We start from the raw sequence: 14,476 nt of genomic DNA, 5'->3' as shown, positions 1-14,476 counted from the left end.
GACTTAAAGAGAGCTGTCCATGCTCGAAAGCCATCAAACCTGAATGAACTAAAGATGTTTTGTGAAGAGGAATGGTCCAAAATACCTTCAACCAGAATCCAGACTCTCATTGGAACCTACAGGAAGCATTTAGAGGCTGTAATTTCTACAATATCTACTAAATATTGATTTCATTTCAATTTTGTGGTGCCCAAATTTATGCACCTGCCCAATTTTGTTTAAAGAATTATAGCACACTTTCTGTAATTCCAATAAACTTCATTTCACTTCTCAAATATCACTGTGTGTGTCTCCTATATGATATATTTAACTGACATTTTTTATCGTAACAACCAACGATTTATAAGGGAAAATCATGACGATTAACAAGGTTGCCCAAACTTTCGCATCCCACTGTATATATATATACACATACATACATACATATACACACAGTCAGGTCCATAAATATTGGGACATCAACACAATTCTAACATTTTTGGCTCTATACACCACCACAATGGATTTGAAATGAAACGAACAAGGTGTGCTTTAACTGCAGACTGTCAGCTTTAATTTGAGGGTATTTACATCCAAATCAAGTGAATGGTGTAGGAATTACAACAGTTTGCATATGTGCCTCCCACTTGTTAAGGGATCAAAAGTAATGGGACAATTGGCTTCTCAGCTGTTTCATGGCCAGGAATGTGTTATTCCCTCATTATCCCAATTACAATGAGCAGATAAAAGGTCCAGAGTTCATTTCAAGTGTGCTATTTGCATTTGGAATCTGTTGCTGTCAACTCTCAAGATGAGATCCAAAGAGCTGTCACTATCAGTGAAGCAAGCCATCATTAGGCCGAAAAAACAAAACAAACCCATCAGAGAGATAGCAAAAACATTAGTCGTGGCCAAAACAACTGTTTGGAACATTCTTAAAAAAGAAGAAAAACGCACCGGTGAGCTCAGCAACACCAAAATACCCGGAAGACCACGGAAAACAACTGTGGTGGATGACCGAAGAATTCTTTCCCTGGTGAAGAAAACACCCTTCACAACAGTTGGCCAGATCAAGAACACTCTCCAGGAGGTAGGTGTATGTGTGTCAAAGTCAACAATCAAGAGAAGACTTCACCAGAGTGAATACAGAGGGTTCACCACAAGATGTAAACCATTGGTGAGCCTCAAAAACAGGACGGACAGATTAGAGTTTGCCAAACGACATCTAAAAAAGCCTTCACAGTTCTGGAACAACATCCTATGGACAGATGAGACCAAGATCAACTTGTACCAGAGTGATGGGAAGAGAAGAGTATGGAGAAGGAAAGGAACTGCTCATGATCTTAAGCATACCACCTCATCAGTGAAGCATGGTGGTGGTAGTGTCATGGCGTGGGCATGTATGGCTGCCAATGGAACTGGTTCTCTTGTATTTATTGATGATGTGACTGCTGACAAAAGCAGCAGGATGAATTCTGAAGTGTTTCGGGCAATATTATCTGCTCATATTCAGCCAAATGCTTCAGAACTCATTGGACGGTGCTTCACAGTGCAGATGGGCAATGACCCAAAGCATACTGCAAAAGCAACCAAAGAGTTTTTTAAGGGAAAGAAGTGAAATGTTATGCAATGGCCAAGTCAATCACCTGACCTGAATCCGATTGAGCATGCATTTCAATTGCTGAAGACAAAACTGAAAGGAAAATGCCCCAAGAACAAGCAGGAACTGAAGACAGTTGCAGTAGAGGCCTGGCAGAGCATCACCAGGGATGAAACCCAGTGTCTGGTGATGTCTATACATTCCAAACTTCAGGCTGTAATTGACTACAAAGGATTTGCAACCAAGTATTAAAAAGTGAAAGTTTGATTTATGATTATTATTCTGTCCCATTACTTTTGGTTCCTTAACAAGTGGGAGGCACATATGCAAACTGTTGTAATTCCTACACCGTTCACCTGATTTGGATGTAAATACCCTCAAATTAAAGTTGTCAGTCTGCAGTTATAGCATATCTTGTTCGTTTCATTTCAAATCCATTGTGGTGGCGTATAGAGCCATAAATGTTAGAATTGTCTCGATGTCCCAATATTTATGGACCTGACTGTATGTTAATGCTGTTCACAGCCTGTAATTGTGGGAGGGGCGGAGGCTTCTAAATTCTCACAAGCCTCCCCCCTCCATTGCGGGCGCTTGCCGTGCTGGTAGGTTCGTTCCTCCGCGTCACTTCCGGGTCTGCCTGGGTAAGTTTCCATTCCGTGCGTCTCTCCCGCCCTAGCTGCAAGTTACCGAGCTCCCCTTTGCAAACGTGGCTGCCGCTGTGCCTGTTCTTACCTTCAGGGGTTTCCATACATGTCCGGGAGGCCAGCAGCAGGGAAGAAGTGTCAGCATGGCGCTGCTGCTGGCCGGGTAGCGGCGTTTCTTCAAGCGGCGCTCCGGTCAAAAGGTAAGGTCTGCGGCCGCTCAGCAGTTGTGCCCGCCCCTCAGTGTCTCAGCTGGTGCTGCTGGCGGCGTCTGCCGGAGTATCCAGGGGCACATCCTTCCCTCTGGTTCCTTCTTCCATCCTCTCTAGGTCCCGCGCTTCAGTTGGTTCACCTGGGCCAGAGGCTCCAGATGGCAATATAAAGCAGTAACAAAAAAAAATGAAAAAAAAAACTTTTCGGGGTCTGTCTTCATTTTCCTCTCATGTCCTCTCGTTATTCAGTAGCTGGTCATGCGATTCGCCTACCTGAATTCTCATCCTTTCTAAATCTCGGTCAAGCTCATTTAAGTCCAGTAATTTGTCATTTCATCCCAGGTCTGTATGTCATTGGTCAACATGGTCGATTTGTCTAATGTCCATGTTGCACACCTGTTTGCGTAACGCCTCTTTATCTCCCATGTTTCACGCCTGTCCATGTTATGTCGGCCTCTTTGTCTCCCACGTTTCACGCCTGTTTACGTTACTCAGGCCTCCACGTCTCTCATGTCTCACGTCTGTCCATGCCACTCAGACCTCTCGTTTTCCATATCCCACGCCTGTCTACATTACCCAGGCCTCTTTGTTTCACATCATCTCACGCCTGTTTAAAGTCATTCAGGCCTCTTTCATTCCATGTTTCACGCCTGTTTGCGTTACTCAGGCCCCTTCGTCTTCCACATTCCACGCCTGTTTACGTTATTTAGGCTTCTTCGTCTTTCTGAGTTTCACGCCTGTTTACGTTACTTAGGCCTCTCCGTTCCACGTACCACGCCTGTTTACGTTATCTAGGCCTCTCGTCTTCCATGTCCACTCCTGTGTACGTCACTGAGGCCCTTCGTCTTTTATGTTCCACGCCTGTTTTTGTTATTCAGGCCCTCCGTCTTCCTCGTTTCACGCCTGTCTACGTTACTCAGGCCCCTCTTTCTTCAATGTTTTCCACACTGTCTCTGTCACTCAGGTCTCCTTGTCCAGGTTTTCACCTCCACCCTTGTCACCCGGGCCACGGTTCAGGTCTACCCTGTTCATGGCCACGCGGGCCCTGCGTCCCTCCTTTCTTCATTTCCATAGGATACAGGTTTGTCCTGTTCACGCTGTTAGGGGAGGCTTCTCGAACAGGGCACGGTGCTCTCACCCTATTTACTTTGCTCCACCCTTTGGTCCAGCCAATTTACTTGTCATGGTTTCTTCAAGCTCGGTTGCGGTCCATTCCTACAGAACAGGAATTTCAGAGTCGGTCCTCAAATCCCAGGCGCATCAAAACCATCAGGTATGTTAGTCTCTTAAGTCTCTGGGCACAAGTGGTGATATAGCTCCATCACACCTTCTTCTTCTCTTTCCGGGCGGTTTTCCTCTCCACAATTAATAGCTCTGCAGCACTAGCATGGTTCATGGGCAGAATCTTTAAATCCGGTATTAACTGTCACTCCTTCCAATTCTAGCATGTCTCATCTCAGCCTCAGAGCTCGCCAGCGCTACTTCCCTTAGGAGTTGGACTGTGCCTAAGCTGATTGCCGAGCTCAATAGAAGAGGGATACCCTATCCGGCTTCTGCCAGGAAGGCAGAATTATTCAGACTGTTAATGTCCGACTCTTCCTCCCCAGCTAGGGATCATGTGTCAATGTCTACCATACAATTGTCATTGACCCAGTTGCATGCCACCATCAACAGCATGTCTTCATCAGTGTCGGACATTCAAAATAGGTTGTCGGCGGTGAAATCCAGGCACTCGGCAGCTGGCGTACCCGCGCTTCCTTCCGTTTCAGCTCCCTCACCCAAGCCAACCTCCCCAGGTAGGGTGTTCAACTCCTCCGAGATAGCCCTGGCCCATTTCGTCACAGATAGTATTAAGAAAGACATTCTGGAGGGCAAAGATGTAAATTTAGCCGCCATCTTGATAGCTACCCACGACACCGTAGAAAACAAGACGATAGCTTGTGAAAATGTCTCCATCGTCCTAAAATCCAGGGATGCTCGGTTGAACAAAAAACTAACAGTTCCTGAGTTCGTCCTGACTTTCAGTCTCTTCAGGGACATAGTCTGCTCCGCCCACCCAGAAAGAAGAGAGGAGTTGGATTTATACATGTACAGAGTAACCGATCTGGGGTATAAGTACGGGGGTTTGCCTTCTACGATTATCACCGCTCCTTCTCGGCCAAAGCAGCCGCAGCGCTAGCTCAGTTCCATCGGGTTACCAACTGGGCGTGTTTGGATATGGAACTTTTCTGACGGCATTTTGCCGGTTTGAAAGCTCCAGCTTGCAGCACCTGCCAGTCAATTCTCCACACTACTGATTGGTGTCCTTCCGTTGGTCAACCGGTGTCTCTTAGCAGGCCTTCGGCTGGCCCCTCTGGCACTCAGCAAAGGCACACCAACACTGACAAATTGGGTCGCCCCATAGTTTTCTTAGGCAACAGTCAGATCTGTAACAACTATAATCTAGCCTCCTGTAACTACAATCAGTGCAGGGCACTACATGTCTGCTCCTCTTGCTTCCGGGCTCACCCCATCTCAGTCTGCCCGCAGAGAACAGCCAAGCATAAATGACTAGGCGGGGTTAATGTGGAGCTATTGGGAAGGCTGCTTCAGGACCACCACAGTCCCGACCTGGTTGAGTTCCTGCTCGCAGGATTCAGTCAAGGCTTTCACACGGGTCTCGTGGCCCTCCCCAGTCCACCTGGGAGGGCCCTAATCTACTGTCTGCGGTTCAGGATGCTGACGCGGTGGATTCCCTAATTCAGTCGGAATTGGAGAAGGGTTTCCTTATCGGCCCCTTTCCATACGATCCTTTTGACTCCTGGAGGATCAACCCCGTCGGCATTGTAACCAAAAAATTCTCAAATAAAAAACGCCTGATTTATGATCTGTCAGCGCCTCATGGTTCACATGTTCCCAGCCTAAACTCTTTGATTCCCTCGGAAGAATTCGCCATGAAATACTCTTCACTCCAGGAGGCCATTTCTCTAATTTTGTTAGCAGGCAAAGGAGCATGGTTGTCTAAAGCAGATATTGCAGACGCGTTTAAACTGTTGCCCATCGACCCTCAGCTATGGAAATTCCACGGGATCAAATGGCAGGATCATTATTACTTTGCTACCTGTTTAACATTCGGTTCCAAAAGCAGCCCCTGGTTATTTGATCGGTTCGCCCAAGCCCTTCATTGGATCTTGGTCAATCGCTGCAAATGTCCAATGGCGCTACATTACCTCGATGATTTTCTACTGATAGAACAACCCAGTGTTAAACCTTGCAAACTCGATAATTTCCTGCACATTCTCAAAGATCTTCAGGTTCCTGTAGCTCCATCTAAAATCGAAGGACCTGCCACGGTAGTAACATTCCTCGGCATAGTGCTCGATACAGAGAAGATGGAAGCTAGGCTGCCGGCCGAAAAGCTTCTTAAAATCAAGGAAATCATTGCTAAATTCACAGGTTCCCGGGTTCTCACAAAACAGGAGTTGCAGTCACTTCTAGGCATGCTCAATTTTACAACCAGGATCATGCCCCAAGGGAAAGCATTCATGTCCAGACTTCTAGATTTACTGCCGTCAGCCTCCGAGCAGGACTCCCCAGTGTTCTTGGATGCCCAGGCAATGGCTGATTTGTCTATGTGGAATTCCTTCCTAGCTCATTGGAATGGAATTTCTTTGTTTATCCCCCAGTGGAGTCCTGATTTCCCCATGGTCTTGTCAGATGCCGCGGCATCCAGAGGTTTCGCGGCCATATATAAAAGGCAGTGGTTTGCCGCCCAGTGGCCCACTGAAATTTCTTCATTACCCGAGTCTCTCAGGTCATCTCCCCTGTTGGAAATCTATCCAATAGTGGAAGCGGCTCAGGTCTGGGGTAATCAATGGGCAGATCCCCCAGTTGCGTTCATCACGGATAATCAAACAGTGGTGGATATCCTCAGTAAAGGGCGCTCCGAATCTCCTCGCATCATGTCTTTCGTACGTAAGTTAGTATGGCTGTCCTTACACCACAATTTTCATATTTCATGCAGGCATATCCAGGGCATTCGAAATGCCGCAGCCGACGCGTTGTCCCGCTTTAACTTTCGTAATTTCTTCCAGATCATGCCAGAAACAGAATTAATGGGTCTATCTCCTCCGGATTACCACACCCTCCGCATGGATTAGGACATTTCATTTCCACAGCTAAGTCCCTCGTGTATAGGTCACTTTCCGCCAACACGGCCAGGAATTACAGGACCGGTTGGAACATCTACAAAAAATTTTCCTGTCTTCATCTAAGAATCAACACAGATAAGACTACGTATTTAATGGCTTTTTTTAGCATATTGTCATAAGCATCTCAAGCTCTCCTATAACTCCATTAAACTGTATCTGGCAGGGGTACAACATTATTCCATGCTTAGGGACCCAGGCAGTAAGTCAGTTTTCACTTCTCCAGTAATCAAAGCCACCCTTAGGGGCATTCTCAAGAACAGCCAGAGCAGTGCGCCCAGCAGGCTACCCGTCTCTGGGGAGCTGTTCAGGAAGCTTTCAGACTCACTAGATGGTAGTTCTTTTGGCCTCCTTCCCTCCATGGTCATTAAAGCTGCCATATATCTGGGCTTCTATGGTTTTATGCGCCCAGGAGAATTCACTGTAGTTTCATCCAAAGTCAAAGGTTTAACCAGAAGCCAGCTAGTCCTTAATCACGATCATCACGCATTAAATCTGCCATCTACAAAAACATCGCAAGCCGGGCCCCCTGTTTAAATTAAATACTTCCAAACTTTCAATAAGTGGTGCCCAGTCCAGGTTCTTAATAAACTGTTGGCCCTACTGGCTCACTCCCCCGCTAACGAACCGCTACTACCGTTCAAAGGAAAATGCCTTACTACTGCCAATTCATCTCCCATATTCGTATCCTGGCCAAAGGGTTGGGCCATGATCCCAGAACAATATCTGGACACTCTTTCCGCATAGGTGCTGCCTTGGCTGCCTCCAAACACAATGTCCCATGCCATATCATCCGCAAGATGGGTCACTGGCAATCATCCTGCTACACCAGATATATTCCTAATCCACATAAGGAGATCTGACGCCTTCTGTAATCTCGTGTTGTAATCATGCGAAATAAATGTAAATTCAACCTAACTGTGTCTTTTGCCCCCTTATAGGCCTACCCACGGACATGGCTTCGGGCACAACTCAGGCCAGTTCTACCAGGTTGCTTAATGGTTGCAAGCAGTTAACCTCACGTCCTCATTCACTATCTGTAGCCACGACCACAAATATATATATATATATATATACATATATACACACACACACACTGTATATTGTGTTGCTTCATTTTCCATCTCCATGTTTTTGTTGGTGTTCCTTTTTTTTCTACATACTAATGAGGACTATTTAGTTAAAGGAGTTGTCCAGGATTAGAAAACATGGCTACTTTTGTAAAAAAAACAGCATCACCAGTGTCCATGGGTTGTGCCTGGTATTGCAGCTCAGCTCCACTGGAATCAGTGAGGCAGAGCTGCAATATCACACAAGACCTATGGACAGGGGCAAGGGGGGAACTATAGCCATAGAGCTTGCTGTGGGGCCCAGAGGTTGAGTGGGCTATAATTTGGGTTTTCTGATATATGGTACTAATCAGAGATGAGCGAATTTTGAAAAAATTCGATTTGCCGGTTCGCCAAATTTTTCGGGAAACCTTTGGTTCGATCCGAATATATTCGCAGCGAATTACGTTAAAAAACGGCTATTTCCTGGCGGCTGAGAGGCTTTATAGTGGCGTAGAACAATGTGCCTTGCTGTACCTTGCATAGGGAGTCTGCTTTGGTAGGGATATAATACTGAGAGTCCGTATGACATGCAGATGACAGGGGTCGCTCTTAGAATCACTGCACACTTCACTTTTTAGGGCAGTCACGGGTCCAAAACTGACCAAATACAGTTGCAAGAAAAAGTATGTGAACCCTTTGGAATGATATGGATTTCTGCACAAATTGGTCATAAAATGTGATCTGATCTTCATCTAAGTCACAACAATAGACAATCACAGTCTGCTTAAACTAATAACACAAAAATAATTAAATGTTACCATGTTTTTATTGAATACACCATGTAAACATTCACAGTACAGGTGGGAAAAGTATGTGAACCCTTAGACTAATGACATCTCCAAGAGCTAATTGGAGTGAGGTGTCAGCCAACTGGAGTCCAATCAATGAGATGAGATTGGAGGTGTTGGTTACAGCTGCCCTGCCCTATAAAAAATACACACTAGTTCTGGGTTTGCTTTTTACAAGAAGCATTGCCTGATGTGAATGTTGCCTCACACAAAAGAGCTCTCCGAAGACCTACGATTAAGAATTGTTGAATTACATAAAGCTGGAAAGGGTTATTAAAGTATCTCCAAAAGCCTTGCTGTTCATCAGTCCACGGTAAGACAAATTGTCTATAAATGGAAAAGTTCAGCACTGCTGCTACTCTCCCTAGGAGTGGCCGTTGTGTAAAGATGACTGCAAGAGCACAGCACAGACTGCTTAATTAGGTGAAGAATCCTAGAGTGTCAGCTAAAGACTTACAAAAGTCTCTGGCATATGCTAACATCTCATTGCACAAGAGCACCTGGATGTTCCACAGCAGTACTGGCAACATATTCTGTGAACAGAAAGTTGAGTTGCTTGGAAGAAACACATAACACTATGTATGTAGAAAAAGAGGCACAGCACACCAACATCAAAACCTCATCCCAACTGTGAAGTATGGTGGTGGGGGCATCATGGTTTGGGGCTGCTTTGCTCCGTCAGGGCCTGGATGGATTGCTATCATCAAAGGAAAAATTAATTCCCAAGTTTATCAAGATATTTTACAGGAGAACTTAAGGCCATCTGTCCACCAGCTGAAGCTCAACAGAAGATGGGTGTTGCAACAGGACAACGACCCAAAGCATAGAAGTAAATCAACAACAGAATGGCTTAAACGGATACTGAACTGAAACAGTTCTGTAAAGAGGAATGGTCAAGAATTATTCCTGACCGTTGTGCACTTCTGATCTGCAACTACAGGAAACGTTTGGTTGAAGTTATTGCTGCCAAAGGAGGTTCAACCAGTTATTAAATCCAAGGGTTCACATACTTTTTCTACCTGCACTGTGAATGTTTACATGGTGTGTTCAATAAAAACATGGTAACATTTAATTCTTTGTGTTTTATTAGTTTAAGCAGACTGTGATTGTCTATTGTGACATAGATGAAGATCAGATCACATTTTATGACCAATTTGTGCAGAAATCCATATCATTCCAAAGGGTTCACATACTTTTTCTTGCAACTGTAACTCAAGTATGAACTCAGCCTTACAGGTCGATGTTAGCGCCAAGAAGAAGCGCACTCCTTTTACACCGTTGCCAGCTGATTCCACATAGATGTCTACAGAACCTGTTCTAATAATTGTGTATACAAGGAGAGCCCCCTGGACAGAGTGAAGAGGGTGTCAGCAGTAAATTTGTGTTGACGTCACTAATTAATTTGCCCTTACTCTGATCCGTCAGAACAATAACCCACAAAAAACTGATCCTGTCTGTGGACCATAAGCCTTCACTCGGTCAGCATTTGCTCAATAATCCATCAGTATTGCTAATGCCCAAAAAAAAAAAACAGGAGTGGATCTAAAACAGAGATGACACGTGAATGAAATATTTGTATGTCTTCTGTGTTTTGTATCCACTCCTGCTTTTGGCTACCAAATCATAAGGCAATTCTGATGGGACCATACAGGCCTTACAGATGCTACACAGACAGAATCCGTTGTGACAGATAAGAAATAAGGTAAAATAAATCATGATGTTAGCCAGGCTGAAAGGCAAAATAGCGGCCCAGTCATGAAGTGGGGAGGGTGGGAACAGAATGAGAAGTCCACAAAGTGGACCTATGACATAGTGGTGAGGTGAAAGCAGCATGAGGAGACCATAGAGTGGCCTAATGACAGAGTCTGGAGGTGGCGGCAGCATCAGGAGGCCACAGAGTGGCATGACGACGAAAGATTGTGGAGGTGGCAGCAGCATGAGAAGGCCACAGAGTGGCACAAAGACAAAGTGTGGAGGTGTCAGCAGCATGAGGAGGCCAGAGTAGCACGACAATGAGAGATTGTGGAGGTGGCAGCAGCATGATGAGGCCACTGATTGGCACAATGACCAAGAGTTGCCAGCAGTATGAGGAGGCCACCAAGTGGTACAATGACCAAGTCTGGAGTTGGCAGCAGTATAAGGAGGTTACTAAGTGGCACAATGACCGAGTCTGGAGGTGGCGGCAGCATCAGGAGGCCAGAGAGTAGCATGACGATGAGATATTGTGGAGGTGGCAGCAGCATGAGGAGGCCACAGAGTGTCACGAAGACAAAGTGTGGAGATGTCAGCAGCATGAGGAGGCCAGAGTAGCACAACGACAAAAGATTGTGGAGGTGGCAGCAGCATGAGGAGGCCATTGAGTGGCACAATGACAGAGTCTGGAGTTGGCAGCAGCATGAGGAGACGACAGAGTGGCCCAATGACAGAGCGTGGAGGCGGCGGCAGCAGCAGCAGCAGTATGAAGAGGCCATCGAGTGGCACAAGAACACAGTCTGGAGTTGGCGGCAGCATGAGGAGACTACAGAGTGGCACAATGACCGAGTCTGGAGGTGGCGACTGCAGCAGCAAAAGGAGGATACCACAGAGTGGCAAGTTGACATAGTGTGGAGATGGCCGTAGCAGCAGCAGCATCAGGAGGATACCACAGAGTGGCAAGGTGACATAGTGTGGAGATGGCAGTAGCAGCAGCATAAGGAGAATACCACAGAGTGGCAAGGTGACCAAGTGTGGAGATGGCCATAGCAGCAGCAGCATCAGGATATCACAGAGTGGCAAGTTGACATAGTGTGGAGATGGCCGTAGCAGCAGCAGCAGCATCAGGAGGATACCACAGAGTGGCAAGGTGACATAGTGTGGAGATGGCAGTAGCAGCAGCATAAGGAGAATACCACAGAGTGGCAAGGTGACCAAGTGTGGAGATGGCCATAGCAGCAGCAGCATCATCAGGATATCACAGAGTGGCAAGGTGACATAGTGTGGAGATGGCCGTAGCAGCAGCAGCATCAGGAGGATACCACAGAGTGGCAAGGTGACATAGTGTGGAGATGGCAGTAGCAGCAGCATAAGGAGAATACCACAGAGTGGCAAGGTGACCAAGTGTGGAGATGGCAGTAGCAGCATAAGGATACCAGAGAGTGGCAAGGTGACATAGTGTGGAGATTGCAGTAGCAGCAGCATCAGGATACCACATATGGTGACGCTGCATATGTTGACACAGGGCTGTGGTGCCAAAATTGGCACGCTGGCCACGCTTCACCTTCTGCCCACATATTCTACATGGCCTCTGGCGTCTTAAGAAAAAACTGCCACACCGCCGAGTAGGTGATTTTCCCCCCTACAGTCCGCACTGACTGACTGCTTCCGTGAACCCCTGCACCACAACTTCCTGGGCAGGTGGTCTACCCAAGGCACGTTTGGCTCCCGATCTCCCACTGCTGCCATCCTGCTGACTCCCAGCCATGCTTTCAACACATATAACTGCCAACGTGAACTGAGAATATATTTTTCTTTTTGTACTGAAATACAAAATAACACATATAACTGCCGCACTGACTGACTGCTACCGCTGCGACTTCCATGAACCCCTGCACCACTACTTCCCGGGCAGGTAGGCTGCTGCAAAGCAGGTGGTCTACCCTGGGCACTTTTGGCTCCCGACCTCCCACTGCTGTCACTCTGCTAACATCCAGCCATGCTTTCAACACATATAACCGCCGACATGAACTGAGAATATATATATATATTTTTTTAACTGAAATAGGCCACTAAATGCTTTCAACACATATAACCGCCGATGTGAACCGAGAATGTATTTTTCTTTTTGTACTGAAATAGGCCACTAAACGCTTTCAGCACATATAACCGCCGACGTGAACTGAGAATGTATTTTTCTTTTTGTACTGAAATAGGCCACTAAATGCTTTCAACACAAATAACTGCTGAAGTGAACTGAGAATATATTTTTCTTTATGTACTGAAATACAAAATAACACATATAACCGCCGACGTGAACTGAGAATATATTTTTCTTTTTGTAATGAAATAGGCCACTAAACTCTTTCAAGACATATAAACGCAGAAGTGAACTGGGAATATATTTTTCTTTCTGTACTGAAATAGGCCACTAAACGCTTTCGCCACAAATAACTGCAACAGTGAAGTCCATATATTTTTTTCTTTCTGTACTGAAATTGGCCACTAAAGTCTTTCACCACAAATGCAACAGTGAAGTGAGTATATTTTTTTCCTTTTGGTAATGAAATAGGACACTGAACGCTTTCACCACATATAACTGCAGAAGTGAAATGTGTATATATTTTTCGTTTTGTTCTGAAATAGGCCACTAAAGTCTTTCACCGCAAATAAATGCAACAGTGAAGTGCGTATATTTTTTTTCTTTTTGTACTGAAATAGGCCACAGAACTCTTTCAACACAAATAACTGCAGAAGTGAAATGCATATATATTTTTCTTTTTCCACAGATATAAGCCACTAAAGTCTTTTCAACATAGCACTTGCACCCCAATAACAAGAACAAATTGCTGGAATGCCAGAGCTGTAAATTGGCTATTTGGATCCCCAAATAATGTTTCCCTGCACTTGTAAATCGCTTTTTTTTTTCACAATGAGGTTTTTCTGGCACTGTCCCTAGCGACTTCAGACGTCTCTCCCTGCACTAAGATGCTGTGAAATGATTTCCTCCCTATCCTTTCCCTGCACTTATAAATCATTTTTTCAGTTTTTTTTTTACAATGAGGTTTTTCCTATTGGTATCCCTAGCACCTTCTCACATCTGTCCCTGCAGTCAGAACATGTCTGACTCTAAGATGGCCGCCGTATTTATAGGGCTGTGACATCAAAGCGCTGGCTGCTGATTGGCTGCATGCATGGCATTATGGGTCAGCCCGCCTTCCCAGAGTTCCTTGCTCCATGTCCTCACACATGTAGCCACCATTTTAGGAAAAATTATGATTCGTTACCACGAAGAGCGAGGAAATTCGCATTCGTTGCAAATCAAATTTTTCCTGAAATTAGGATCGAATTCCACTTCGCCTGATTCGATTCGCTCATCTCTAGTACTAGTATACATACCTTTAATTACTGCTACTAATGCTACTGTTAATTTTCTTAAACTAGGTGGTGGGGGCTCCATCTTATTTGGCTATGGGGCCCTATGAATTATAGTTACGCCCCCAGGGATAGTGCTTTTTTTTTTAAAGAAAGCAGTCACGTTTTTCTATTCCTGGACAACCCCTTTAAATGCCAAGAAAACAAAAAGATTTGGCTATGGCTTAACTAATTGAAGAGAAATTGTTTGTTCCTTATGCCTATGGACTATTTTATATGTAAAACCCCTAGAAAAGCCCTAGGTTGAACTAAAGAATGTTAAATGACTTTTTAACCCCTTAACATATAATGCTGTACATTTATGGCATTATGCCCAGGAAATTGTATGGATCAGGGTGCTGCGCTGAGCCGGCTCCATACGTGGCTGATGCTGGCTGTATGCTACAGCAGGCACCTGGCCGCAACGACACCGTCATTTAACTGCTCAGATGCCGCATGTAAAATCGTTAGTGGGATCTGTGAGGTTAGTCGCATCCCTCTGCCTTCCAATCGGAGCCCCCACAGTGAAATTGCTGGTCTCCAATCAGTTACCATGACAACTGGAGGTTCCCAAGCCTGCCATGGTAAGCTTCCTGCTAAGGCTGAGTTCACATCACCGTTTATTTTTCCATTCTTCTGATCCATTAGATGAATGAAAAATAAAGAAAAAAATAGATCCTGTAAAAACAAACGGATCCTGAGCATCAGTTATGCAAATTTGGCATCCGTTCAAGCCATTTTCGTCTGAGATCTGTTATTTTAGACGGAAAAAAAGTCCTGCATGCAGGCCCGCCCCCCAAAAAAAGTTAAATAAGGCTACTTTCACACTTGCGGCCGAGAGATGCGGCAAG

The 14,476-nt window shown here is 45.4% G+C and overlaps 1 protein-coding gene across 1 annotated transcript in view; it reads right to left on the bottom strand.

The window, feature by feature from the left end:
• Positions 1 to 14,476, bottom strand: part of BMP6 (bone morphogenetic protein 6) — a 154,382-nt gene that overhangs the window by 107,142 nt on the left and 32,764 nt on the right. The window lies entirely within an intron of this gene.

This window comes from Bufo bufo, chromosome 5 (assembly GCF_905171765.1).
Source record: "Bufo bufo chromosome 5, aBufBuf1.1, whole genome shotgun sequence".
NCBI lineage: Eukaryota > Metazoa > Chordata > Amphibia > Anura > Bufonidae > Bufo > Bufo bufo.
The sequence above is the reverse complement of the archived record's forward strand: the minus strand, read 5'-3'. Positions and strand labels throughout refer to the sequence as shown.